The 26,569-nt window shown below is 34.8% G+C and overlaps 1 long non-coding RNA gene across 1 annotated transcript; it reads left to right on the forward strand.

Moving 5' to 3' along the window:
• Positions 1-10,790: 10,790 nt before the first annotated feature.
• LOC135150134 (uncharacterized) lies at positions 10,791-11,875 on the forward strand. Its single transcript, XR_010288437.1, has 3 exons — positions 10,791-10,964; positions 11,288-11,375; positions 11,584-11,875. It is a non-coding gene; the product is annotated as an uncharacterized LOC135150134 (long non-coding RNA).
• The last annotated feature ends 14,694 nt before the right edge of the window (positions 11,876-26,569 follow it).

The following is a 26,569-nucleotide window of genomic DNA, read 5'->3' on the forward strand; positions in this document are numbered from 1 at the left end:
AGTCTCAACTATGTTTTGTGGATGAACTAAAAATTTTAAATTATGTAATGAACATATAAAAAAATTAATCTTAAAAAATAAACTATAAACACTTCATAATATTGAAATAATTAATAATTTATAAAAAATTTATTATACTTCTTCGTTAATTATATTTCTTATGATTACTATTAAATGTGAATAAATATATTAATTATTACAAACAATAATCATTTTTAATGGCTATAATAATTAAATAAGTTCAAATCTTTTTTTTAATAATTAATTTATTTTATGTTATTAATTTTAATAACTAACAATGATAACCTATATACATGTGAAAGATGAATTAGCGGCATACCTAACCGTCCATATAGAAATATCAAGCCATCCATGGAGTCAAATTTTGGTTCCTCCTGAAAAGACAAAATAAATAATCCAGATGATATCTTTGCACTATTTTTAATATTTCTTATCTTAATATGATATTATATAATATGTAGAAAAGTTATTTTCATTTTACTTTATTAAACTTGAATTTTTTTAAAATATTTAATTTTATAATTTGTGTTGAGTTTTCTAAATTTATGATATGAAAAATTAATAGAATAACATATAGTATATCCGTATGATTTATGATTTTTAGTGATATGAAAACCTAAAATAAAAATAACTTATAAATAGTACTCCCTCCGAGGAATTGTATAGGTTCACTGTTTGTATAAAGTTTAGTTCCATAATGTTTTTCTAAAATTTTCTTTGTTCGAATAAAAGTTTAAATATCAAATCAGAAAAAATTAAAAAATATATTATGGAATTATATTTTAAAAGAGTCTTAAAAAAGCCTGCCAAAAATTAACGTATACAGGACGGAGGGAATAATAGGTTTTCAACATTGTATTAAACAACTTACAATAATAATATTATTTTATATTGTAAGAATACTAATAAGTAAATTATTAAATCAATAAAACAAATTAACCACAACGAGCCTATAGATACTCGTTCTTGAATCTTTTTATGCTTGTATAATTTTTTGAATTTTTTGAATGTAATTGCTGAAATTTCAAAATTTTGCACCGTCTTTCAACATGCAAAGACAAGCATTCTCAGTTTTACAACCAAACACGCAATCGGTGACATCCAGGTCATCTAACATCACAAATGTATATAATCTTACACGGCAAGAACAACATTGCCACTTGTTTATCACGAGTTTCCAGAAACCTGGATATGACATGTGGGAATGACATGTGTTCCCACAGCTCCCTGACTCATCCACATCTAAAAAACAAGAACACAAATGCTATACATTAGCACCACACTTCTAATAAATAATGGCCCCATACAAAATTTCTCAATTTCTATATGACAAACATATTATATCTTTAGAGCAATAATGTACATATTAAAAAGCTTCATGTGTTTTCTGCAACATTTCGCATTAACTTCCCCAAATATGAAGAAAATTAACGAGCAACAACTAAATGCACATTAAAAGATGAAAACTAGTTGCGCAGGTGCTTTGTTGAAAGATATGTTCACTACAACAAAAAGGGCTAATTTCGACCGTCAAAATCCAGTCGTAAATAGCTATTTTCGACCGTTTCCGGTCAAAATTAGTTATATTCGACAGGAAATTATTTTAGACTAATATCATGGCGGGAAAAAGCGGGAGCGAGTGGTCAAATTTATGGGGTTGAAAATAACATTATTTTCGAACGCCTAACTTCGACCGGAATTATTAATGTCTGGTCGAACTTAGCCGCTTTACTTCTGGTGGTTCAGGCTTTGCATGAAATGATAAAGTGAACTTATATCCAATTTTTCGAACTCACGTATGTTTTCCATGGAATTTGAGTGACGCACATGGTCGAATTCGTATTGAACGCAATTAATACTTGGTATGTATTAAGAAATCATAGTTTTTTCTTTTTATATTAATTGAAGGAAGAAAACATTGTTTAATATGGAACAAGTGATAATCAATTAAATTATATAGGCCTATATGTGTAAAAGAGCTTACCACTTTCTTAAGCCTGCCTCCACCTCCTCTTGACGCGTATATCACTACATTCTTCTTCAAAGTCCAAGTCCTCAACCACGTTGAGAACCTCAAATATGGTGGTGTGTCGGATAGTTGGCATATCATTTGGTGGATCTTGAGGTTGAGATAGTATTTCCTCCTTTATCACCGGACCCTGTGATGACGGAGAATATCCTGAAGGTTCTACTGGTAGTAAGTCACCGGCCACAAGACCTGCTACACCATTGGTTCTTTGTTATCCGATAAAGTTCAGACACTAGCCTAGTCTTATGTTTGTGTCGACGAATCTGTCGTTTTTGTTCAACCCAACCTTTCGTGGGAGCAGAATTATCATCTGGGACATCAGTCACCACATTGTTTTCTTCTGAAATTACATATTCAAGAAAGGCTCAAACAAAGAGGATAAATGGCTACAAAGAAATGTGAGAGCTTGCAAACAATCTACATGATAGTATCAACTATAAACTATGTGACATCCCTCAAATCCGGGAGTGTGGATTTGGTGCCACTAAAATAAAAACAAATTAAAACCTGTATTTTTGAAAGAAAGTAAGATCAAATATTTTTGAAAATTACCAAACTGAATAATATATTGAATTTCATTCCTCATTTTTCTTGAAATATCATGAATAAAAATAATATAACAATTTATGAAAATCCGGATCGTCACAAACTACCTTTGATGACTTTGTCTAGTGCTTTACTTAAGGAAATAGCCCTTATGTAAATCTCCAAACTTTCCTCTTCCATCGGTTGATTTTCATCAGCATCTCCTAATTACAACGTATAATTTAGTAGAAATAAACAAACTACATATATTGTCACATAGGCCTAATTATACAATAAAGCTAGCATCTTACAAGTATGTGTATCTGTGTGGGGGTGAGTCTATGGTTTCTCTCTACATTTATACGTAATATGTGAAGCTGTGAAAGCTAAAGTTAGTGTTCGGAAAAACTTTAAAATCATGTACCAGTGGTGACAGTTGCATTCTTAATTGGTGATTTGTTGGCCGCCACTTCATTTGAATTTGGTTGCAATGGAAGGAACTCACCGCGTTCCTCATATTGCTTTCGAGTATTCTCAGCAATGTATTTTTTTGCGGCACATGAGAAAATTAAATAACTTATTTCCGGTTGTTTAATATCATCCAATTTGATTAACTGCGCCGCAAAGCTAAACATAATATATGATCAAGTTGATGGCTAGCTATAGAAAGTAAGAAAGATTAGAACATTTCACAATAAAGTAAAAGAGAGAATACTGAACTTGTTGGTACAATTTAATAACAATTAACATCAACATTGAGTTGATTCGAATTTCTATGAGTTTTTAGATCGTCGTCAAAAATGTTTGTTTATCCAAATGTGTAATATGGCCGCCGCATAGCCAGTGTATTCGCATCTGACACTTAAAATTTGAAAATAAGACATTTTTATATTTATTTTTGTTAGAGAACCAAAGATTTGCACCTAGAAATCTATAGAATATATCCTAATATGGGAGAATATAATGGCCTGACTAAAAATAAATGCAAATAATAGATGTAAAAGGGAAGTTTTGAAAAAATTGAGTGAGTACAAAATTGTTTTCATAAGATTTGAGTATAGCTATAGCAGAGAATGGAGCGCATATCTTGAGCTTCATTTTCTAATTTGAGATTTTCATGAAATCTTTCATTAGTTAAGCCTTGAATTTTCTTATCATAAAAAACCACATGAATTGGTTCCATAACAATGTTGATTCTCAAATTGTACATTCTGTAGAATTTTCCACTAGAGTATCCAACAAAAATAGCTTCATCTGCTTTGACTTCAAATTTTCCTAGGTTTTCACCTTGATTTCTCAGAACATAGCACTTAGACATGAAGAAAGCTAATTGATGGCGTTTTCCCTTTAAAAAGTTGAAAGGGAGTCAAGTTATGAGACTTGGTAATTAGAGAGATATTTTGAGTGAAGCAAACAGTGCTCACACCTCCAGCCCAAAATTAGGTTGGCAATTGTGCTTCATTTAACATGGTCCTTGCTGCTTCAATCAAGGTTCTATTCTTTCTCTCAACCACACCATTTTGCTGAGGTGTTCTTGGTGCAGAGAACTCATGAACAATTCCTTTTCCTTCACAAAATTTTTTCATCATTACATTCTTGAATTCAGTTCTATTGTCAGTTTTGATTCTTCCAACCTTGACTTATGGATTATTATCTAATGCATTGATGTGATTGATAATGATTTGCCCAGCCTCATTCTTAGTTGCAGGAAGAAAGTCTAAGTGAATTTTGAAACATCATCAACAATCACAAGACAAATTTTTTTTTTCTTGGAAATGGACATGATATTGACTGGTAAAAATAAATCCATATGTAGAAGTTAAAGTGGCTTCACAATTGATGACTGAATTTTGCTTGTGAAAGAGCTTCTCTTTTGTTTACCTTGTTGACAAGCAGCACACAAGTCTTCCTTGGAAAATTTCAGTCTTGAAATTCCTCTAACCAGATCCTTCTTGACCAAGTCATTCATTGTCTTGAAATTTAAATGAGATAATCTTTTGTGCCATAGACAACTTTCATGAGAGCTTGCTTTGCTAAATAAGCAAGTGATAGAGTCTGACTTGACTGAGTTGAAATCATCTATGTACACATTTCCTTTTCTTTGACCAATTAGTACCACTTTGTTTTCTTCTCTCTTGGTGACAACACAAGCTACAGGATTGAAATTAACTTTAAATCCTTTGTCACAAATTTGACTAATGCTAAGCAAATTATGCTTAAGACCAGACACCAATACAAATTCATCAATGATGACATTTTCTTTTGCAATCAAGCCATGTCCCATAGTATATCCTTTGTTGTCATCTCCAAAGGTAATGCTAGGGCCAACTTTCTCTACCAACTTTGTGAGTAGGGAGGAATCTCCAGTCATGTGCCTGGAGCAACCACTATCTAAGTACCATAGATTCTTCCAAATTCCTTTGGGTCAAGGTTTGTTAGGCTTCACAACCTTTTCTTCAATCTCCACCCACTACAAGAAAAACGGCTATTTTCGACCGTCAGATTCTGGTCGAAAATAGCTATTTTCGACCGGAACGGAGATGGTCGAATATAAGCTAGTCGAAATTAAACACCCGGTCGAAAATATATAATTTCGACCAAAAACGGTCGAAATTAATTTCGACCAAATTTAGTCGCAATTATAAATTCGACCGAAATTTAAAAATTTTCAAAAATTCAAAAATTTGCCAAAATATTTCAAAAAATTCAAATTTAACGCCCAAAAAAGTATAATTTCGACCAAATTCGGTCGAATTTAGCATACCACATTTTAAAAAAAAATAGTAGCAGAATCTGCTGCTCTGTTTTGCACACAATTTTCAACAACTTTCATCATATTTCACAATAACCGACTTGGCCCGGAGGTATAATCGGTCAAAATGAATTTACAACTCCATCTGGAACATCAAAATCTACATAACCAAACCTTAACAAACAACCTCCCTTTATATGTAAAGAAGCCTAATTTTGAACTACATATTCTGCCAAATCTTTCTATCCTTCATCTGGGTCCTTGTTGACGGGTTTAGGTGGCGAAGGGAGACTAGACTGGAAGGCCATGGAAAAACAAAATATTGTCAGAATAACATATATGTATAGTGTAATGAGATTAGTTGATAATAACCATTTACACTTGCTGGGAAAGAGTGAGAATGCTACCTGCAATTTTGAGAAACCGGCCAAGATGATATAGATGATCTTTTCAATATTGGAGGCAAAGACATGAAACGCCTCCATCCCTGGAGCAAGATTGGCAGATCAAGAATTACCTCTGTTGATTTCTGGTACTTGCCGCATTCTCGGAGAGGCACCATTGTTGTAATGTATTTGTTGTGAAAAGCTGTAACAGCAGACTTCAGTGTTTGAGAAAGCATTCTATGTAGTGCAGGGAGCAGAAAGGGGAGACGGGGGAGGAAGGTAGAGTGTGGAGAGGAGTGGAGTGAGAATTGGGCTACTACTAATGGTTTTTAACATAGTATAATATAATAGGTCTGTCCTTTTCTTGTAAATAAGTACAGTACTACTTGGTATAAAACGCTTGCAGGTATGGTATAAAAAGGAAAAAAAAGAGATTTATAAAATATAAAAAGATTATCTAGATTAGATGATGTATTAATATAATATTAGTACAACAGATTTTCTGTTGTAAGAAATTAGATGAAAAATTAATAAAAATATTATAAGATGGATAAAGTGTTAATGTAAAATACACAAACAAAATATTATATAACAATGAAGTTATATAAATTTAGTGTAAATTATATAAATTTCTTATAATATTCACGATATTAAATTTGAATTAATTTTATTTAAGAAGAATATTATATAACAATGAAGTTAATATCTTTTATTTCATATTAATATTAAGTATAAAAATTTTATAGTATTAAAATACTTATAAATATGACTCCAACAAGATCACTCATGATTATATTTGTTCTTATAGATTTGGTGTAAATTAATTATTTGTGTCATGTTATGAACAGTCCCGACATTTCAAACGAGAGAAGTTTAAAGAAACGGAGGGAGTAGTGTTTATTTTCAGATTGGTATTTGGAATTTTTTAAAAATAATTATCGATAATCTAATCTTATATGTGTTAAGATCAATATATTTTAGTCATATTCCTAAAATTTCAATAAATATTAAATCTATACGATTTGAAATTTTAACAGTCAACTTATAATTTGACAAGTACATCTATCTAAACAGTGTATACTCGTGATTTTGTAGTTTGAACTTTCCTAAAAATAATTATCCATGATCTAACCTTATAGATGTTAATATCAACATATTTTAGTACTATTCCTAAAATTTCAATAAGTATTAAATTTATATGATTTGAGATTTTAATAGTCAACTTATAATTTGACTAGTACATTTGAATGGTGTATAATCCTGGTTTAGTGGTTTGAATTTTTTAAAAATAATTATCGATGATCCAACCTTATAGATCTTAAGAGGTATATAGTTTAGTCATATTTCTAAATTTTCAATAATTAATAAATTTATTTGATTTGATATTTTAAGGGTCAATTGATAATTTGACCATTACATTTAAATTGTGTATACTCCTGGTTTGTTAGTTTGAATTTTTTTAAAAATAGTTATGGATGATCCAATCTTACAGATATTAAGTTGTATATATTTCTAAAGTTTCAATAAATATTAAATTTATATGATTCGAGATTTTAACAGTCAACTGATAATTTGACTATTACATCTAATTAAATGATGTATACGCCTGGTTTAGCAGTTTGAATTTTTTTAAAAATAATTATCGATGATCCAACCTTATAGATGTAATGATAGACATATTTTAGTCATATTCCTAAATTTGAATACATTATTAAATTTATATGATTTGAAATTTGGACAGTCTGATAATTTGACTAGTACATCTAAATATTGTATACTCCTAGTTTGTTAGATTGATTTTAAAAAAAATAATTATCAACGATCCAACCTTATAGATGTTAAGATGGATATATTTTAATCATATTCTTAAAATTTCAACAAATATTAAATTTATATGATTTGAGATTTTAAAAGTCAACTGATTATTTGACTATTACTTTTAAATCGTGTCTGATCGTGGTTTGTTAGTTTGATTTTTTTTAAAATAATTATCGATGATCCAACCTTACAGATTTTAAATTTATTAATTTTAATCCTATTTTTAAAATTTCAGAAATTGTTTAATAATTATGATTTGAGATTATAAGAGTTAAGTGATAATTTGACTAGTTCTTTTACTAGTGTTTAGTCCGGAATTGTCATTTGAATTTTTATGAAATAATTATCACTGATCCAATCGCAAAAAATTATTATCCATATATTTTAGTCATATTCCTAAAGTTTGATAAAATATTAATTTATTTGATATAAGATTTTAATAGTCAACTAGTATGTCTAATCCAGCTTTAGTCCAGTCATATCTTGTATGATTGAATAAAAAAAATTATGAAAACACATAATAAATGATATTCTTGTTTGTCTTAATTTTTATGTTGGTCTATGCAAGAAGTTGTATTAAACTAGCTACATTTGTGATTTTATAAAAAAATATAAATTCAATTATACGTGGCCGATTTAATAATTTCGACCATTTCTGGTAGAAATTATTAAATTCGACCAGAAAAGGTCGAAATTGTTAAATTCGACCAGAACTAGTCGAAAAGGTCGAAATTAGTTCCAAATTTTTTGAACAGAATTAGGCGGTAATTTTCCCGCTCAAATTTTTTGGTCGGGAACTTTCCCCCTTCATTTTGTGCTCGAAATAAATTCGACCAAAAGTGGTCGAAATTATTAAATTCGACCAGAAATGGTCGAAATTAATAAATTCGACCGAAACTAGTCGAAATTAATTAGAATTTGTTTGGGCGGGAACTTTCCCCCCTTTATTTTCCCCTCAAAATTTTCGACCAACTAAAAAATGGTCGAACTTATGTCCATTTTCGACCAACTAAATTCGACCGGAAATATTTTTCGACCGACTTTGGTCGAAATAAATAATTTCGACCATTTACGGTCGAAAATAGCCGCCGGTCGAAATTAACCGGTCGAAAATAGCCGCTTTTCTTGTAGTGCCCTCTCCCTTAGAAAGATTTAACTCAATCTTTGGTTTAGGTTAAGACTTTAGAGTATCAAAATTGTTCAGGGCAGTAGGCAAATTTGTCATTTGAGGAACACATGGATTTTTCATAACATGCATGCTTGAATGAAATTGAGACATATTGAAAGCATTGAAATATGGATGGAACATGTATAGGATGCTAGGATGAGCATAAGGATTTTGAGATAATAAACCACGCATCATGTGCATAGCAGGCATGTGCATATTTGAAACAGATGGCATAGACATAGGCTTTGGAAAAAGTAGGAGTAACCATAATTTTACAATATGTAGATAAATGATTAACACTATCACATTTACTTCAAGTTTTTTAGGAGCACTAGCTTTGGGAGTGTAATTGTTGTGCTTCTTAACTCCAATTTTACCATTCCTATTGTTTCTCTTCTTTTTAGTCTCAACTGGCATAGTCTCTATAGCATCCAATTTCTCCTTGAGTTTCTTATCAGAAAAGTGACCTATGTTCACACTCTCATTAGTTCTTGAGGAGTTGCTCTCTCCTTTGACAAAGTTCTTGTTAACAGGTCCATATTTCTTGTTAAGCTTGTTGAGAGTCTTTTTGCCAACTAATGAGTTATTTTTCAACCGATATCTCTCATCCGTCGAGCTTTTAGTCTTCAACGATTGATCAATACTTGTAAGCTCATAAGTTGAACTGGCATATGAAATCTCAAGGATTCTCTTGTCTCTTTTCCACTCATTTTCAACAAATGTCTCCTTGCCTTGAATGTTGATGATGTTTGCAGAAACATTTCTCCCAGACTTCCACCTAGCAATGATCTCTTGTTCTTTTTTAAGCTATTTCTTATTGATTTCTTTTCTTTTTAAAACAGTTAAGAGATCATCCTTGGCTGTTTGGCACTCAATTTTCAATTTCAATAAATTGAGTTTCTAACAAACGGTTTCTATCACTTAGAAATGTGTAACCTATATTATTGTAACATGTTAATATTGATTAAAAAAAAGTTAGCCTTTTATTTGATGTGTGGATTTTGTTGTCAAATGCAGTCAAATTATGTGGCCTTTAATCAAATACCTACCCCGAAACATGAAACTATTTAAAAAAAATCATTTTGAACGATCCAACGGTACGTATGTTATTGTAATGTGTAAATACTGATTAAAATAAATTATGAAAATTTAACCTTTTATTTGGTATGTTGATTTTGTAGTCAAATGTGGTCAAATTACTTAGCTTTTAATCCAATATACTTATCTAAAACATGAAACTATTTTTTAATTATCCTTAATTGTTACTGGGCATATGTTTACTCTGTCTTCACCTTTTTTTACATGCAATATTCTAATTTTAATCTTAACTTACATAACCTAATATGCATTTAATCTTGTGATGTTTAATTAATTAAAATAATCTGAACTACTTATATGGACCATATTGTTTTTATATTTTATATAATAATATAAAGTTGATACAAATTAAAATGTTCATTATAAGATCAGGAAGAAATTCTATTGGAAATTATTAAAAATTATTGGAATTTTTTAAAATTTGTTTGAAATTTTTGGGATATGTAATCTTAGTTTATGAGCTTAATTTCCAATTTTTAAATAAGAAGAATAATATATCACAAAGTATATTACTATTTTCTAAGAATATGTTATCAATTATGTATCAAAAAAAATTTGTGTTTTAAAAATATATAACTTTAGAAGCTTTCTTCATATCAATTTCTTCCACCTGTATACTAAAAATCAACAAATGCTATGTCATCCATAATAATATTATAGGCCGCTAAGAAATTCAGTCCAAGTGGATCATGGATCATATTTTTATTTTTTATTTATTTGACTTTTTTTATGATAGGTGTGGTGGTGGTGAGAATTTCTTTTTGCACTCTGCCTAGTAGTTTAATCCCGCGGTAACTAGTAGTTGGATTGAGTAGAGTGAAATTAAGAAATGTTTTAAAAATTGTTCACTAGTTTGACTAAGATATTGAACGGTATAAATAAATTTAAAACTTAATGTGTATGGGTTAGAATTTAGTTGGGCTTGATTAAGAAAAAGGTAAAGTCCAAGATTGGATATTTGTTCAACCAACCCAAATACATCTTACCCTAGCTTTTATAAGTTGAGGATGCGTAAAAGCAAAGCATAACTCCGCCGCACTCCTCTATCCCATGAACCTATATTAAACCACTCTACCATAAATTGATTTTCCTAAACTCTATTGCCTCTAAAATCTATTTCAACTCACAAACCTAAGGGTCCTCACCAACATAAGGGTGGTTTATAAGGTAATGGCTCATATAATTCATGTCATTCGCCACAGGCTGTGAAATATTTATTTGTATGGCTTGTGCCTATTTGTATATGTATAATTATGTCTTTAGATTTTTCATATAAGTATGAATTTTAATATTTTTGTATCATGTACTTTGATGTTTGTAAATTTAAAATATATACATCTATGATAGAATTATTTTGATTTCATCTGTTTATTGATTTAGTGATTTAAATTTTTTTGTTGTATTATAGTTCACTTGTATCATATATATCTTTATAATTAAATTTTGTTCACTTTGATAATGCAAAATTCAATCTTGATATTTATTAACAGCAGCCCTGGTGATGAGCAAAGTAACTTTATGAACAATGAAGAAGGTTGAAGGCCATCCATGGCCCCCATCCACAGGCTTTAGAAAAAGGTGAGCTATTATACACATATTCAACTACAGAACTGATCTCATTACTTTTAAATACATATAAAGATTATTATTATTCTTTTTTCACTCAACCATGCCTAGATTAAATTTTATGTGAAACAAAACCGGGTTACATAAGTATATAACTATTTTCAATACTTGTCACTTGAAATATTTGCTAATTTCTTATTTTGCAACTATTTGTTTGAAGTGTTGCTGGTTAGTGTTGACACATTCTCCTCACCATCCTAAGGATGGTTCATAAGGTAATGGCTCGTACAACTCATGTTATTTGTTACATGCTGTGAAATTTTTATTTGTATGGCTTGTGCCTATTTATGTATGTATAATTATGTGTTATGCTTTTTTATATAAGTTTGAATTATAATATTTTTGTACGTTTTCTATTAAGTTTGTAAATTCAATATATATACATCTATGATAGAATTATTTCTCTTTTATTTGTTTATTGATTTAGTGATTAGAAATCTTTTGTTGTATTACCGTTCAGTTGTTTCATAAATATCTTCATAATTACATGTCAAGTCACTTTGATAATGCTAAATTCAATCTTGATATTTATTAACAGCAAGCTCGTGATGAACAAAGATGGATAAGGTGGGCCAAGTCAAACTACAAACAAAGAGGAAGCAAATTAACCCAAAGATACAATGGTCTTGGCAACATATGTGAATACTACACCAGCAGATGATACCGAGCCCCGAAATGATGACTCATTGGACCTTTTAAGGCAATTATAGATCATGGGAGAACAATATATGGATACTACACAAGTAGGTGCCCCTACTGAGCCTTCAAATGATACCAAGCCGCCTTTTCTTGACATCACCGAAGATTCACCGAAAAATAACAAAGCAGGTATGGAAGAGCACCGCAGAGGTGATTTAATTTTATGTTCCCTGTTATGAGTTGAGTTGTTAACTTTGATAATACTAACACAGATCTTTCCCTAGTCATCCTCCCTTGACAAGCAGCAGACGGAACTATTCCAAAGCAACGACGCATGCCTTGTTACAGGTGATTGATAATGACGATGAGGACATTGACGACATTTTGCATTTAAAAACTTCTATGGTGGTGCAACTAATTATTGATCTTATTGGTTGTCTATACTATTTTGGAAAGCCCATGAATGGCCCGTTCTTATGAAGCTATAGAATTCTACCTACAGACTTCATAAGAACGGGCCATATATGGGTTTTCCAAAACATGATAGACAACCCATAAGATCAATGATTAGTTGCACTACCATAAGAAGTTTTTATATGCACAATGTCATCAATGTCCTCATCGTCATCACCAATGACCTATAACTAGGCGTGCGTCGTTGCTTTGGAATAGTTCCGGCTGCAGCTTGTGGAGGGAGGATGGCTAGGGAAAGATCAGTGTTTAGTATTATCAAGGTTAACAACTGAACTCATAACATGGAACATAAAATTAAATTACCTGTGCGGGACTCTTCCATACCTGCGTTGTTAGTTTTTGGTGAATCTTCGGTGATGTCAAGAAAAGGCGGTTTGGCATCATTTGAAGGCTCAGTAGGTGCACCTACTGGTATATTGTTCCGAGTCATCATTGGGGGCTCGGTATTACCTGCTAATGTAGTATACACATATGTTGCGAAGGCCATTGTATCTTCCTGTTATTTTACTTCCTCTTTGTTTGTAATTTGACTTGGCCCACCTTCCCCATCTTTGTTCATCACCAGCTTTCCGTTAATAAATATCAAGATTGAATTTAGCATCATCAAAGTGACTGACATGTACATTCAAGCCAATTAACAAAATAAAGATAATCAAAGGTTGGTTTGTACCGACTTGTTGCTTGTCGTAGATATTATCTAAACTACGCATTTGCTTGGCGCTACCCCATAACTTCTGCTTACAACAACCTGAATCCGATGGTGTTGAGGCGGGAGTGTTGATTCGGAACGTTGTGGAGGATTTTGAGCATCAGCTTCGCCATCTTTAATATTGTAGTCAGCACCGGTATCAGCATAATCAATCGTTTAGAAATAAACCAACAACTTTTCGGTCTTCCTCGCTCCATCTCCATAATCTGATTCATCAACTCAACACTCGAAAATAAGTAATTTCGTCGTCAGGGATTATAAAGTCTGTAGGCCGTACGCCGTTTCATACCGTAAATAACAACTCTTCTCAACAACGCGTCTCACTCTTCTACACGCGTCTCTCATCTGAGTCCTTCAAATAATGACACTCCGCTTTTCCGCCTGGCTTTGACTCCTTATGTATCAGACTCTATTTTTTCTTTGATGATTACACCCCCCAACTTTCTGCTAAAAGCATCATAAATGTTAGGTAATTCGAGTACCAGATCCAAGGTGATGGAGATGTCAAAGGACAGCAAGATCCTGTGTGAACGATCTCCAATGCCTGCTGGCTCGCCATATTTTCCCAACGGGAAACGTTTACGATGTTGCTGCCCCTTTACAACACGCTGTCACACAATTGTTTCTGGTTCTTGATTTATGGCAAACCGTCCACCATTTTATGTCTTTGACAATTATTTCAGGCCAGAAAATCCAAGATGACACATATCTCACAAATGCCCACAACCACGAGTCATTTTTTAATGACCGACTTTAAGTAAGCACTTCTGCGCCTGTAGTTTGGCAAATCAGCCGGAAGCAAATGATTCTGTGACATCTCCACATTTGCAATCAATTCCCGAGCGTGATTGCTAATAATGAGGGATTGTCCTGCATTCCGTAGATTAGAGCTTTTCCACAAGTTGGCCAAGACGGATAATATTTACTCTTCAAGCGGAATATTAATAAACACATGATTTACATATTGCTTTTCACCTTTCTTCGACATGATCGTGATATACCTTTTCTTTGACCAGAATCATTGACGACCACTCAAATGAACTTCTCCCTAATGGTGTCGGCTATCTCTCCGTGAAATAATTCCTTGTGACCATCCATGTAATTACGGGCCCCTGAGTCAAGATACCAACATGCTATCTTGCTTTCCTCGCTCCTTTTTGTATGAGAACGCAGTAGTGCCAATCTTTACTTCTGTCGGCGTCAAAAATGACTTTCTTCTTCTCACCTTCGGTGCTCTACACTTAAGAACTGAAGTGACAAAATTTATTACAATCATAACATTGAAACTGAGACTTGTCACCACATCGTTTGTTTAATCCGCCACTCGTCCTCGACCTCCTGAAATTTTGACCACGATAAATGGCGGGAGACGTCAGCTGGCTGGCTTGTTATTATGGACTCCTACCCTTCCTCGGCCTTGTCCACCACCGTAGCCACACCCCTGCTTCCACGTGCAGAACTGCAACGCGCCAGAACTGTCACCAAATGGGACACCTTAATATTGCAACGCCTTTTCCCAATGGCTTGGATCATCATAGAGGTTCTCTCGTGCTCGGTGGCCTTGAGAGAACGCGACGAGCTCATCAATAGAAATCGTGGACAAGTCGTTTGACTCCTCGATGTCGGTAACAACGTAATAAAATGTTCTTGTTAATAAACGAAGCACTTTTTCATGACACGAACATCATCGAACTTTAGCCATTTGCTTTTCATCTGATTTTTTCCACAGTTTTTTCAAACGCGTAACAAATTCACCAATATTTCCGAACTCTTCGCTTCAAATTTTGACTCGGCACGTAGAAATTTGGAAGCCTACCTGTTTCTTCTCGACACCCTGGAACGTTTCTGCAGATCTCCCACGCGCTGTTCCCGTTTTCTCTATTTGAAATATGATTTAAAGGTGATCATCAACTCTTGAATAATTGGTATATAACCCTTTTTATTAATCGTTTTTCTTTCTTTCTGGGTCGCTTTCAAAAATCAGCTCGCTGCATTGAAGGGCCGCTCTCTCCTCCTCGTCATAAAATAAACCACTTTCGACATATCCCAACTATCTGTATGAAAACCGAGTAACACCTTCATTTGATAATCCGATTCCCGTAATTTGTTGCCGTCAATTTGGGATTTGTGGTTGGCACCATCATATTTGACATTTTTCTTCTCCGAATAACCTAGATATATAATAACTTACACTTTTCTTTCTTGGGACAAACACAGGCGATAGCCTTTTCGCTCGCACAACAGAGGAAAGAACTTCTGCTCTTTTTCTCTTCTCTCTTCAATTTTTACAACTGTAATTACAACCAACAAACAACTTATTTATGGCTACAAATACAAGTACACATCATGGCTTACATCAGAGAAGAGTTGATTATTAGAGACTTTTAACCAACTTACATACAACAGCCTACCACATGTGCCTTTTCCATATGTTTCCTGGAATGTTAATATAGCTGTGGTCTTCAATGTAAATTTACTCATTCACGGAGAACCAGCCTTAATACCATGAGGCTTGCAGTACAAGATTCTCTTCTTTTTGTCATTTGTGCGTGTATTGTATTTTACACAACCCGACCTGTTTTTTCCTGCCTCATAAAACACACGCCTTGGTGATCATTTCTTCAACACGGATTTGAACTTTCGCCTAGCATGCATGCAGATAGTATAGAGAATTATTCAGCACACCTGTAATTTATGCATGCACATTAAATCACACATCTATTATAATTAATTAGGGGGCTAGCTCGGAGAGTTTTAAATTCTAACAATATCGAGAGGTAATGAGTCCGTAACGGAATAGAGTTAACAGAGACATAAACAAATCCTAATTAAAATTATCTAATAATTCATAGGGTGCAATTAGCTTCATAACCTACAACGCAACCAACTCTTGCAAGGGTAACAATAGACCAAAAAAAAGCATTTTATACATAGAACAAATTGCTACAAACACAGTATTTCATATGTTAAAAAATAAAAAAAGAACACAAAATGGATAAAATCAACTTTGGCAAATATTAGAAACCAAAAATTAAGGCATAGCCCAAGAACAGCATTTCAGCACAAGAAACACTGAAGGGGGGGGGGGGGGGGGGGGCAGAGAGTGAGGGAGGGATACCACACCATACAGATACACATATACAGGCATACCAAATCATGGATTGACACACCCAATTCACTGAAAAAAAACCCTAAATTGAAACGCTCAAAAATAGAGAAAAGAGCCACAATAATGCAACAACAAATACAATGTGTAGTAAAGTGTTTATAGAGTATGTAGAGAGAAAAAACTAATCATTACATTCAACGTGTTAACTACAAAATGAACTATTACAACAACCAATATAAAAGAGTCTTCAGCTATATACACAGACTTTTCTATTTAGAATTTTAACTAACTCGAACAAACTTGTGCTTATCTTATTCCAGCGGTACTAATAGCCTGCGTCTCGTCCATGATAGCACACTCTGTGGTCTTACGACCCCCTCAGTTAGATATTAGGAAGAATGACAACACCTGACTTGGACAAAGAGATACGCGCAAATGACCCGAAGCAAGAGCTTTGTGAAGAAATCAGCGGGTGGTTGAAGTGTAGGAAGATTAGCATAGAAATGATACTTTGGTAAGCTTTTATCGAACAGATGACATCAACAAGCTCATATGTTTTACGCGCATGGAAAACCGGATTGGAAGGTGATAGAAAAGCAGAACCGATTATCACAGATAGAGTAACAGGCGATATTGATTATGTGCATGTCAGCAAGCAAGGCTAAAAATCCAACTGAGTTATAAGCGTGTATCAGGCAATTGCACGGTATTCCGCTTCAGAGGAAATCTTCGAGACTGTGGCGACTTCTTAGAGCGCCAGGAATTAAAGAGACAACCCACATAAAACACAAAAAACCTGTGATGGAACGTCGGTAAGTCTACAGGCTCCCAAATCAGCAATAGCTAAAAAAAAGCATAAGGTTTGAGAGAACTAGATGCAGAAGAGCAAGCCTTGCCCCGCTGTTTCCTTGCAGATAGCGAATAATCTTTGAGCACAAACAGGATAATATAGAACCTTAGGGTTGGACATACTGAGCAACGTATGCAAGTGTATGCATATCCGGTCCGAGAAATCGTAAGATAGATTTAGCCGACCAATGACCCTACGATATAGTGAAACATCCATGAAAATCATTTCTGTAGATAAATCAGGAAGTAGACCATTATTTTGTTTCAAGGTATAACCGAGGACTTGCAATTCAGAAGACCCGAAATCAGTTAACAAATCTTGAGCATACTTTTTCGGTGCAGGTGAATAACCCCTGAAGAAGAACAGCTAACTCAAGACCAAAAAAGAGGTTAAGATGCACAAATCCTTAAATCGGAAACGAGTTGGAAAGAATAGTTGACCTTTTGTCATGTGGGCCTTGATATTACCATCAGCCAAAAAACCATATCAATCAACAGACAACAGAAAAGGACAGTAATGGAGCCTGTGTGTAAACACAAACATACGTGAGCGCAAGCACAGTTTGAAACCAAAGAAGTCAAGGAATGCTGACACAATTTCATAACAGCATGAGGCGCCTGGCTAAGTCCATAGATAGACTTTAAAAGTTGCAAACTAACGCGACCTTGAATATTTTTGCAAACACGTAGGGGGCGAAACAGAGTACCTACCCCACCCCCGCCCCACCCTAACCCCACCCGAAGAAAGTGACATATACAACAGTCGTCTTTTAAATCACCATAGGAAAGACGTTGTAACATCAAGTTATAAGTGAACGACCCTGAACATAAAACACTAAGAAAGTGCTAAAGTTGGCATTTGGAACAACTGATGCAAACGACGCGAATAAGCAAACCCCATTTGCGTGCAACCTTTCACCAACCACAACGAGCTTATACGCTCCACACTTCAGAGCACAAGTAGTTTACTTTTGTATATCTACTAGCGAAACCCACAAACAGCTCTTGTTAGCAGGTAAGGGAGTAAATAACGCCAAGTTTAATGGGCCTCCAAGCAAGCCGCAATTTTCAGAAGCCATTGCAATAACCATCTGGTGATTGCACGCCTGCGGATATAATGGGTTCAGGATTATTCTTGGCCACATTAGCGGTAAAGGCATGATAGGTTGAAAGAAAACACTATGTTAGCCTGCACGTGTCAATGGGAATCCCACAAAATCCTTGAGTTTTTGAGGAACAACGCGTGTTTAAGTGGTCGGTAACATGCTCTATGATTTGGTGAAGGCACAGTTGGAACTAGAAACTTTCAGGAGAATTAACAGTGTAGTACTTCACGGGAAGACACCCAATCTGAATCATTGGAGACAAAGAATTATCCCGAGATTATTTTTGCTGAGGACTATCTCTTTCTTGTGTTACGAAGAGAGTATCCTCAAGTGTCAACAGCACTTGATGCCGGAAACAAATAGTGAAGGAGAAGACTTAATCTCCTTAAAGAGGAAATTAGTCTCAAAAACGGAACATGCCGTGTAAATAACACCCGTTCCGAGGACTAATGTCAGCACGATTCTAACCTTTTGATCAAAAGCATAACCAAGAAAAAAAACTCCTTTAAAGCACGGCACCACATTGTTGTCAGTGGTTTGGGGAGAATAGAGGCAAAAGGAGAATGAGCCAAATATGTCCGAGGTGACTATACAAGAGGCAACTGAGTGAACAACAGTTTTCAAAAGGTAATATTGCCCGCATGCACTGGGTCGTGTACGATTGATAAGTAGGTAGCATTTAAGAGCGCAAATCTCCGCCCAAAATTATGGGCAAGACTGCATGTAGTCGTAAAGTTCTGGCCATGGAGTAAGGTAAAACGGTGTTTTCCGTTCAACATAACTAGTTTGTTTGGGGTATAAACACAACTCTTTGATGCAGAACACCTAAGCACTAGATGCACTAAGTGTAGTATTAACAGATTCGTGCCGTGATCCGACCGTAAACTTTTACCACGTCGACCAACGGATTTGACATAGGCTAAAAACTGAATAGAACGTAGATGCTTGAGATTTTTCAGACAAAGAAGGTCCAAGTGTATCTAGACCTGATCAGACACTAAAGTGAGAAAATAAGGTGGTCAGTTTGCCATGAGTTTTGTGCATAGATGGACCTCATAAATAAGCATGAAAGTAAATCAAAACAAGAAAGCCGTAGCTTATATTGTTTTTGCTTCAAAGAATCTGCTCAAAGAAAGGTATTCCATACATGCTTAGGTAAAGGTAAAAGTGTAAGCCTTGTAGGGAAATGCCCCAATCTAGCGTGCGAACTAAATCATCCTCCTGTGGATAGGATCCTGAAGACAACAACTAGAGCAGTGAAAACAGGCATATGGTGTACTTGTTACTAACGTTGGTAATGAAAAGCTTATACGGAAGGTAGTACCATAAGAGAGATGCAAAGTGATAATAGATGAAAACTTTGGACAGAATCCAAACATGATAACCTTGGCAGGCTAAAGTTTGGCAATGCTAAAGTGGCAATTGCAGGGCTGAACATTCTTAATAAATGCATATAAGAGTATATGGTCAGTCAGTATAGCAATAAAACAGGTGCCGAGCTTAAAGGAAACGCATCTCGTTTTAACAAGTTAAAATGCCACACAAACCATAAGTCCAATTTCCATGTAGTACCAAGGAAGATAGCAAGCCAAACCCATCCATCACAAGCTGAAATACTGTCTTTCTCCAAATACTCCACATCCAATCAAACACTATGGGCTCTGAGCGAAATGAGAAACTTTTCAGGAATTCAAAAGCAGAAACTAGCGAAAAGGAAGCATGTGAGCAAATGGGCTGTGAGCAAAAATCTTAAAGATGAGAAATAAAAAAGCCCGTATTAATATCAAAAACCCACGTATGGACCGCCAAAAATGCAGATGTCAATTCAAAAGATCAAGAAATCAATGAACAGTGGGGTCGGTTGTAATGCAAGTGGAAGAAAAAAAACAAAAAAAAAAATCAAAGTGACTAGACAGCTATAAAAATCCAAAACTTTTTGCCGTTTAACATGGTTTACGACGGAACTAGCCAACATGCGTCGTAAACAAGCCGGTTTTGTTGTAAGTTTTGTTTAATAACTGAGGAAAAAACCAATGGCAAAGATGGATCATGGTCAAGAATAAGCCCGGCAACTTTACCTAGAAAAATTAAAATTATAAATATATAAACTTTTTTAGATATATATGGGGGTTTAAATAATCCACTACAACTCCCTTAAACTAAAAACCATAAACTAGTAATTGGAATAAGTTAGATGTCAGTGAGTATTCAGTTATAAGCTCCTCCATCCCCATCCCACAACCAGCCCCCACCGCCACCCTAGCCTTCCTTCGATCAATCACAGGCAGGATTTCCACTTACCACCATTATTTTCGATATATAATTCCTAGAGTCAAGCACCAATCACTATTCATAATGGCAAAACATCACTAAGATATGTGCAAAAATCAACCAATTTATATGATATTAACACTAAAAGTATCAATATTTCACCGTATATATCATCAACATTACCACCCGCTACCTCACATCTGCTACCAAAATCCTATCGTCAGGCTTGGCGCCCGCCGCCAGCATACACCGACATCATCATCACCATATCAATAACCGTCCGACACCTTAACCACCACATCTACACAAATATCAGTAAAATATTAGTCAAACGCAAAGCTCGGGCAGAGCTCCGACAAATCAGACAACTAATCTAGCTGGTCTATGGCGACCACCATGGCTTTTCTATTCAGCATTAAGGTTTGCAGTCTGAGATTTTGGAGAAATAAAGGAGAAGGAAGCAGCGGAAGAGAAATAAGAGGGCTGGGTGGATTGAGGGGCTGTGGATAGTTGGCCACCAAATGTACTATGTTTCATTTGCATTTGGAATGGAATTGGCGGAATAGACCACGATAACAAAATACAGGGCTAAATGAAAACTCACAATAGATTACAGTTCACAACACTCATGATAACAACATACACCATAAGATCACTCAGTTGTGGCCTCTCTACACTTTAAGGAAAGATAAAACAATTAAAAAGACACTTATACGCTACTAGAAATCTGTTGTGCAGGGATATTCAAGACAATTCTATTATTCAATTTTTCATATGATGCGTCTTTAAACTAAATCTTATAAAAATAAGTCACTAATTGTTGAATTTTTTTCCTCAATTTTTTGAGTCAGAAAAAAAAATTTTTGAAGACCCATCACAGGAAGGAAAACTTAATGCTATGCTAGGTTGTTAACACAGTTTGAGATGGAAAGGTGGCGGGGAGAATTCAATACCACATCTCTTGGTGTTGTTTAACCTGTCACATAAATTATTATGTCACTTCATAAATGTAATGAGAGGTAAGGATGATTTCATGTGTCCAGAAAGATGTCTCCCTCGTGACGGAGAGAAAAGGTAAATAAGGGTTAGTTTACAAGCAGCCCCATGGTGTTTTTATATTATGGTATTTATCATCACCCCTATATTGTGATGGATGATAGAGCTTGTTCAAATTCTTGTAAATATGAATATTTTAATACAAGCTTACCACTTTCATATTCCGATTCCTATGTAAGCAGATTTGCTCTTATTAGTATGGTAGTGCACATTTTACGTTGGAAAATTTTCGTGTACCTAGCAGACAGACAAAAAATTTAGTCTACGTTTGAGGCAAAAGGGCTCCCTGTAGGAAGGATTAATTAAGGATACACGCTTTCCTATATGGTCAGCAAAAATCAAAAAGTTTAAATTAATTCCACCCCATACCGTTACCTTTCCAAGAACTCAATGTACGAGGATCGCTAAACCAAAAAACTGCAATAAACACGGTTTGTAGACAAGCTCTTGAAAAGTTTGGCCGAAAGTATGGGTGAAATAAAGATGTCATTTGCGTAGGACATCGGTTGATCAGCAGCACTAAAAATATTTAAACAACACATTCTTGCTTTTATTGTAAATTCTTGATGGCTGCTATGTATTGTTCTTGTTAATTAGAATACTTAAATCTCACTTCAAAAGATACGATAGATATGTGCATAAAATAACATACTAAGTAAATAAAATATCTACCGTTATTATTCTATTCAACATCCTTAGATAACAACTAGGGTTGATGTTAAAAAAGGGTTTAGCAGATTTTAAATTATTGTATAACTTGTACCTGACTTGGGTCGCTGTTTTTGGTATACAAAAACGATTACCACTGAAAATCCGAGCATGTAAAATCTTAATACTTGTCTGCTTGCATATTCATTGGGTTGTTTTATTATTTAATGTTATGTTCGTTTGACAGTATGCTCATCTGGTTATTACTATCAATGAAGAAAACATTATCGCGGTGGATTTAAAAGCGCGTGAGACATTACTATAAACATTAACATTTAGTTTATTTGATAAAAATTCGATGATCCTCTATTACAAATTAATGAATTGATTCAGCAAAGAAACGCCAAGAGATCTACATTATTTGTGTTCATGCATATGAGGCTTGCGTCTGCAGACGGTCTTTAACATTTTTTAACATACTCAAAATTTCGCCAAATTTCTTTCACAACTTCAAGTCTTTACTGATCTTATGGACTTATGGATGCCCTTGTGAAACTTTATTGTTTCTTTAATGAATTTAATCATATAAGTCCATAAGATCTGTAAAAGTGATTACCATTTTGTGAAGCTTGTTTACGCCTCTTCCTGATGCATATACCAGTGCCTTCTGCTTCTTCTGTGTCCGAGTCCGCAACCACATTGACAATCTTAAATGTTGTGGTGCTTTGAAGAGTTGGCACATCATTCGAAGGCTATTCAGGCAGTACTTTCTCTTCACTACAGGACCTTGTAATGGCGGAATTTACCTGCTACTTTATGGAAAGCTTAAGCAACTTCAGCCTCACATTTTTGTTCCTTTAATTTCCAAATAGATGTTAAATAGTATATTTTTTTGCTAAATGAGTGATATAACAAGAGTATCAAAATAAGTAATCAGGTATGTGTATAAGTATAACATATCATTTATGTTTCCTTCACTTAAGCATTTTTTCCCAGCTCTTGTACAAAATGGAGAAGATAATTAAAAAATAGAAAGTTCAACCTCAATTACAGCCAGCTAATTGTTTCTTTCATTTGCCTTTTTATTAGATTCTTCCGCAAGAGATTTTCCACTATCCTGCTTATAACACATTTTTTGAGTTCCCTCGAGTATTCCTGCACACAGTTGTATTGTTTTTCATATTTTCTCGACGTCCTTTCTCATTGCTTCATTACATAAATTTCATGAAGCAATGTGAGCACGCGCCAAGTGACTGCAGATGCACAATTAGCTGATAGTTGGAGAAAAGACAAGCAAAAATTTTTAAGTTTAAAGGTCACCTTTTGTAGATTTGCGATGGTTTCCACCAAATTGCTGTATCTTATAACTGGTGAAATCGATGTAGATGTTGTTTCGTGGGTGCAACTATCCATCTGGAAATACTACTTCCAGGGGAAACAATAATTCCTAATTTATTGCGATCCATGTCAGAGATGAATACCTATAACATCATAACACCGAAGATGTCACCAGACTACACATTACGCATATGTATAGAATATATTATCTAAGAATACAGGATATGTTATTTAGTCCATATAACTTCTCCGAGGTATACCCATTAAAATTTTGGGCTTCTGTTAGAGCAATGCATAGGCTTCCACTCTTTAGACAAGGACCTCAGATATAATGTTTGAGTCTTTAACACATACAACACCCCTAATTATTTATATTTGGGGGGACCTCGAAATTAAGAACATAAGTAAAATAATGGATGAAAGTAAGCAAAATGAGTATAGTGAAGAGACCATTTGAATTTAATGCATATACTAAATATGATGGATGAAGGTACGTGCATGCAATTGCTTCTTTGATGACCATGAGAATATCGCCGAGCCAATATGAAAAGAATATCCCGATGTGCTTTTCCCGTCACCCAAATCTCCACCATAATCACTGTCTGAGTAGCCAACTAATTTGAATCTTGAGAATGCGTGTAAAACAAACATTATTAAGTGTACCTTTAATATATCTCAAAATTCTTTTAGCCGCCATGAAATGATCTTGCTTCGGCTTCTCCATGTACCAACTAACCAATCTGACTGCATACATGATATCTGGACGAGTAAAAGTTAGGTACCTCAAACTTCCAACCAAACTTTTGAACAATGTCGGATTACTGACTCCTCGTGTTGAATCAATTCTGAGCTTTATGCTTGCCTCTACTGGCGTGCTCACTGGCTTACATTCCTCCATTCTGAACTTCTTCAAAATCTGCTCGGCATATTTTTTCTAAGACATAAAAATTCCATCTTTTCTTTGCTTCAACACATAAATCCAAGAAGTATGACATTTGACCAATATCTGAAATCTCAAATTCATTAGTCATAACTTTCTTAAAATCATCAAACATACCAGGATTGTTTCCAGTAAATATCATGTCGTCCACGTATAAGCAAACGATCATAATATCTCCCCCTGAATCTGTTTTCGTGTAGAGAGCATGCTCATATGGACTCTTCACAACCATTTTTCTGGAAATACTCATCAACCCTTGTGTTCCATGCTCTCCGGGGCTTGCTTTAACCCGTGTAGTGCTTTCTTCAGTTTGTAGACTTCATTCTCCTGGTCTTTTTGAACATATCTTGGAGGTTACTCGATGTAGACATCTTCTTCGAGATAACCATTAGAAATGACGATTTTATGTCCATCTGAAAAATCTTCCATTGATTCTGAGCGGCAATTGTTGTGAGAAGTATGATGGTGTCAACTCGTGCAACTGGAGCAAACACCTCATCATAGTCAATTCCATATCTTTGCTTGTAGCCTTTAGCCACCAACCTTGCTTTGTATTTCTCCACTTCACCATCCTGATTTGTCTTTGTCTTAGAAACCCATTTGACACCGATTGCTTTGTGTCCTTATGGAAGATCTGTGTGCTCCCAAGTATCATTCTTCTTAATTGCACCAATTTCTTCATCCATGGCTTTTTCCATTTGCTTTCTTCAGAAGCTTCCTCAAATGTAACTGGATCACATTCAACCATTAAACAAAATAAAGAATAATCAAAGGTTGGTTTGTACCGGACTTGTTGCTTTCGTAGATATTATCTAAACTACGCATTTTTCTTGGCGCTCCCCATGAACTTCTGCTTCCACCTGAATCCGATGGTGTTGATGCGGGAGTGTTGATTCGGACTTTGTGGAGGAGTTTGATCATCATCTTCGCCATCTTTAATATTGGAGTCATCACCGTTATCATCATAATCATCGTTAGAAAATAAACCAGCAACTTTTCGTTCTTCCTCGCTCCATCTCCAGTAATCTGATTCATCAAACTCAACATCTCGAGAAATAAATTAATTTCTTCGTCAGGGGATTATAAAGTCTGTATGCCTTACTCCTTTTATCCGTATCCGGTAAATATCACTCTTCTCCTCCTCATCTGAGTCCTTCAAATAATGACCACTCCGCTTTTCCGCCAGTGCTTTGAACTCCTTTAATTTATCAAGAGCCTCTTATTTTTCTTTGATGATATACACCCAACTTTTCCTGCTAAAATCATCAATAAATGTTAGGTAATATCTATTACCTCCAAGTGATGAGATGTCAAATGGACAAGCAATATCTGTGTGAACTATCTCCAATGGCCTTCTGGCTCTCCATGATTTTCCAACGGGAAAACTTTGACGATGTTGCTTCCCCTTTACACACGCTTCACACAAATTTTCTGGTTCATTGATTTCTGGCAAACCGTCCACCATTTATGTCTTTGACAATTATTTCAGGCCAGAAAATCCAAGATGACCATATCTCAAATGCCACAACCACGAGTCATTTTTAATGACCGACTTTAAGCACTTCTGCGCCTTAGTTTGCAAATCAAGCGTAAGCAAATGATTCTTTGACATCTCCACATTTGCAATCAATTCCCGAGCTTGATTTCTAATAATGAGGGATTGTCCTGCATCCGTATATTATATCCTTTTTCCACAAGTTGGCCAAGACTGATAATATTACTCTTCAAAGCGGGAATATAATAAACATGATTTACATATTTCTTTTCACCTTTCTTCGACATGATCGTGATAGTACCTTTTTCTTTGACCAGAATCATTGACGAGTCACCAAAAGTAACTTCTCCGCTAATGGTGTCGGCTATCTCCGTGAATAATTCCTTGTGACCAGTCATGTAATTACTGGCCCCTGAGTCAAGATACCAAACATTCTTCTTGCTTTCCTCGTCTCCTTTGTAAGTGAGGAACGCAGTAGTGCCAACATCTTTATCTTCTTTTGCTGCTGCAAA

Source organism: Daucus carota, chromosome 2 (assembly GCF_001625215.2).
Source record: "Daucus carota subsp. sativus chromosome 2, DH1 v3.0, whole genome shotgun sequence".
NCBI classification, from domain to species: Eukaryota; Viridiplantae; Streptophyta; class Magnoliopsida; order Apiales; family Apiaceae; genus Daucus; species Daucus carota.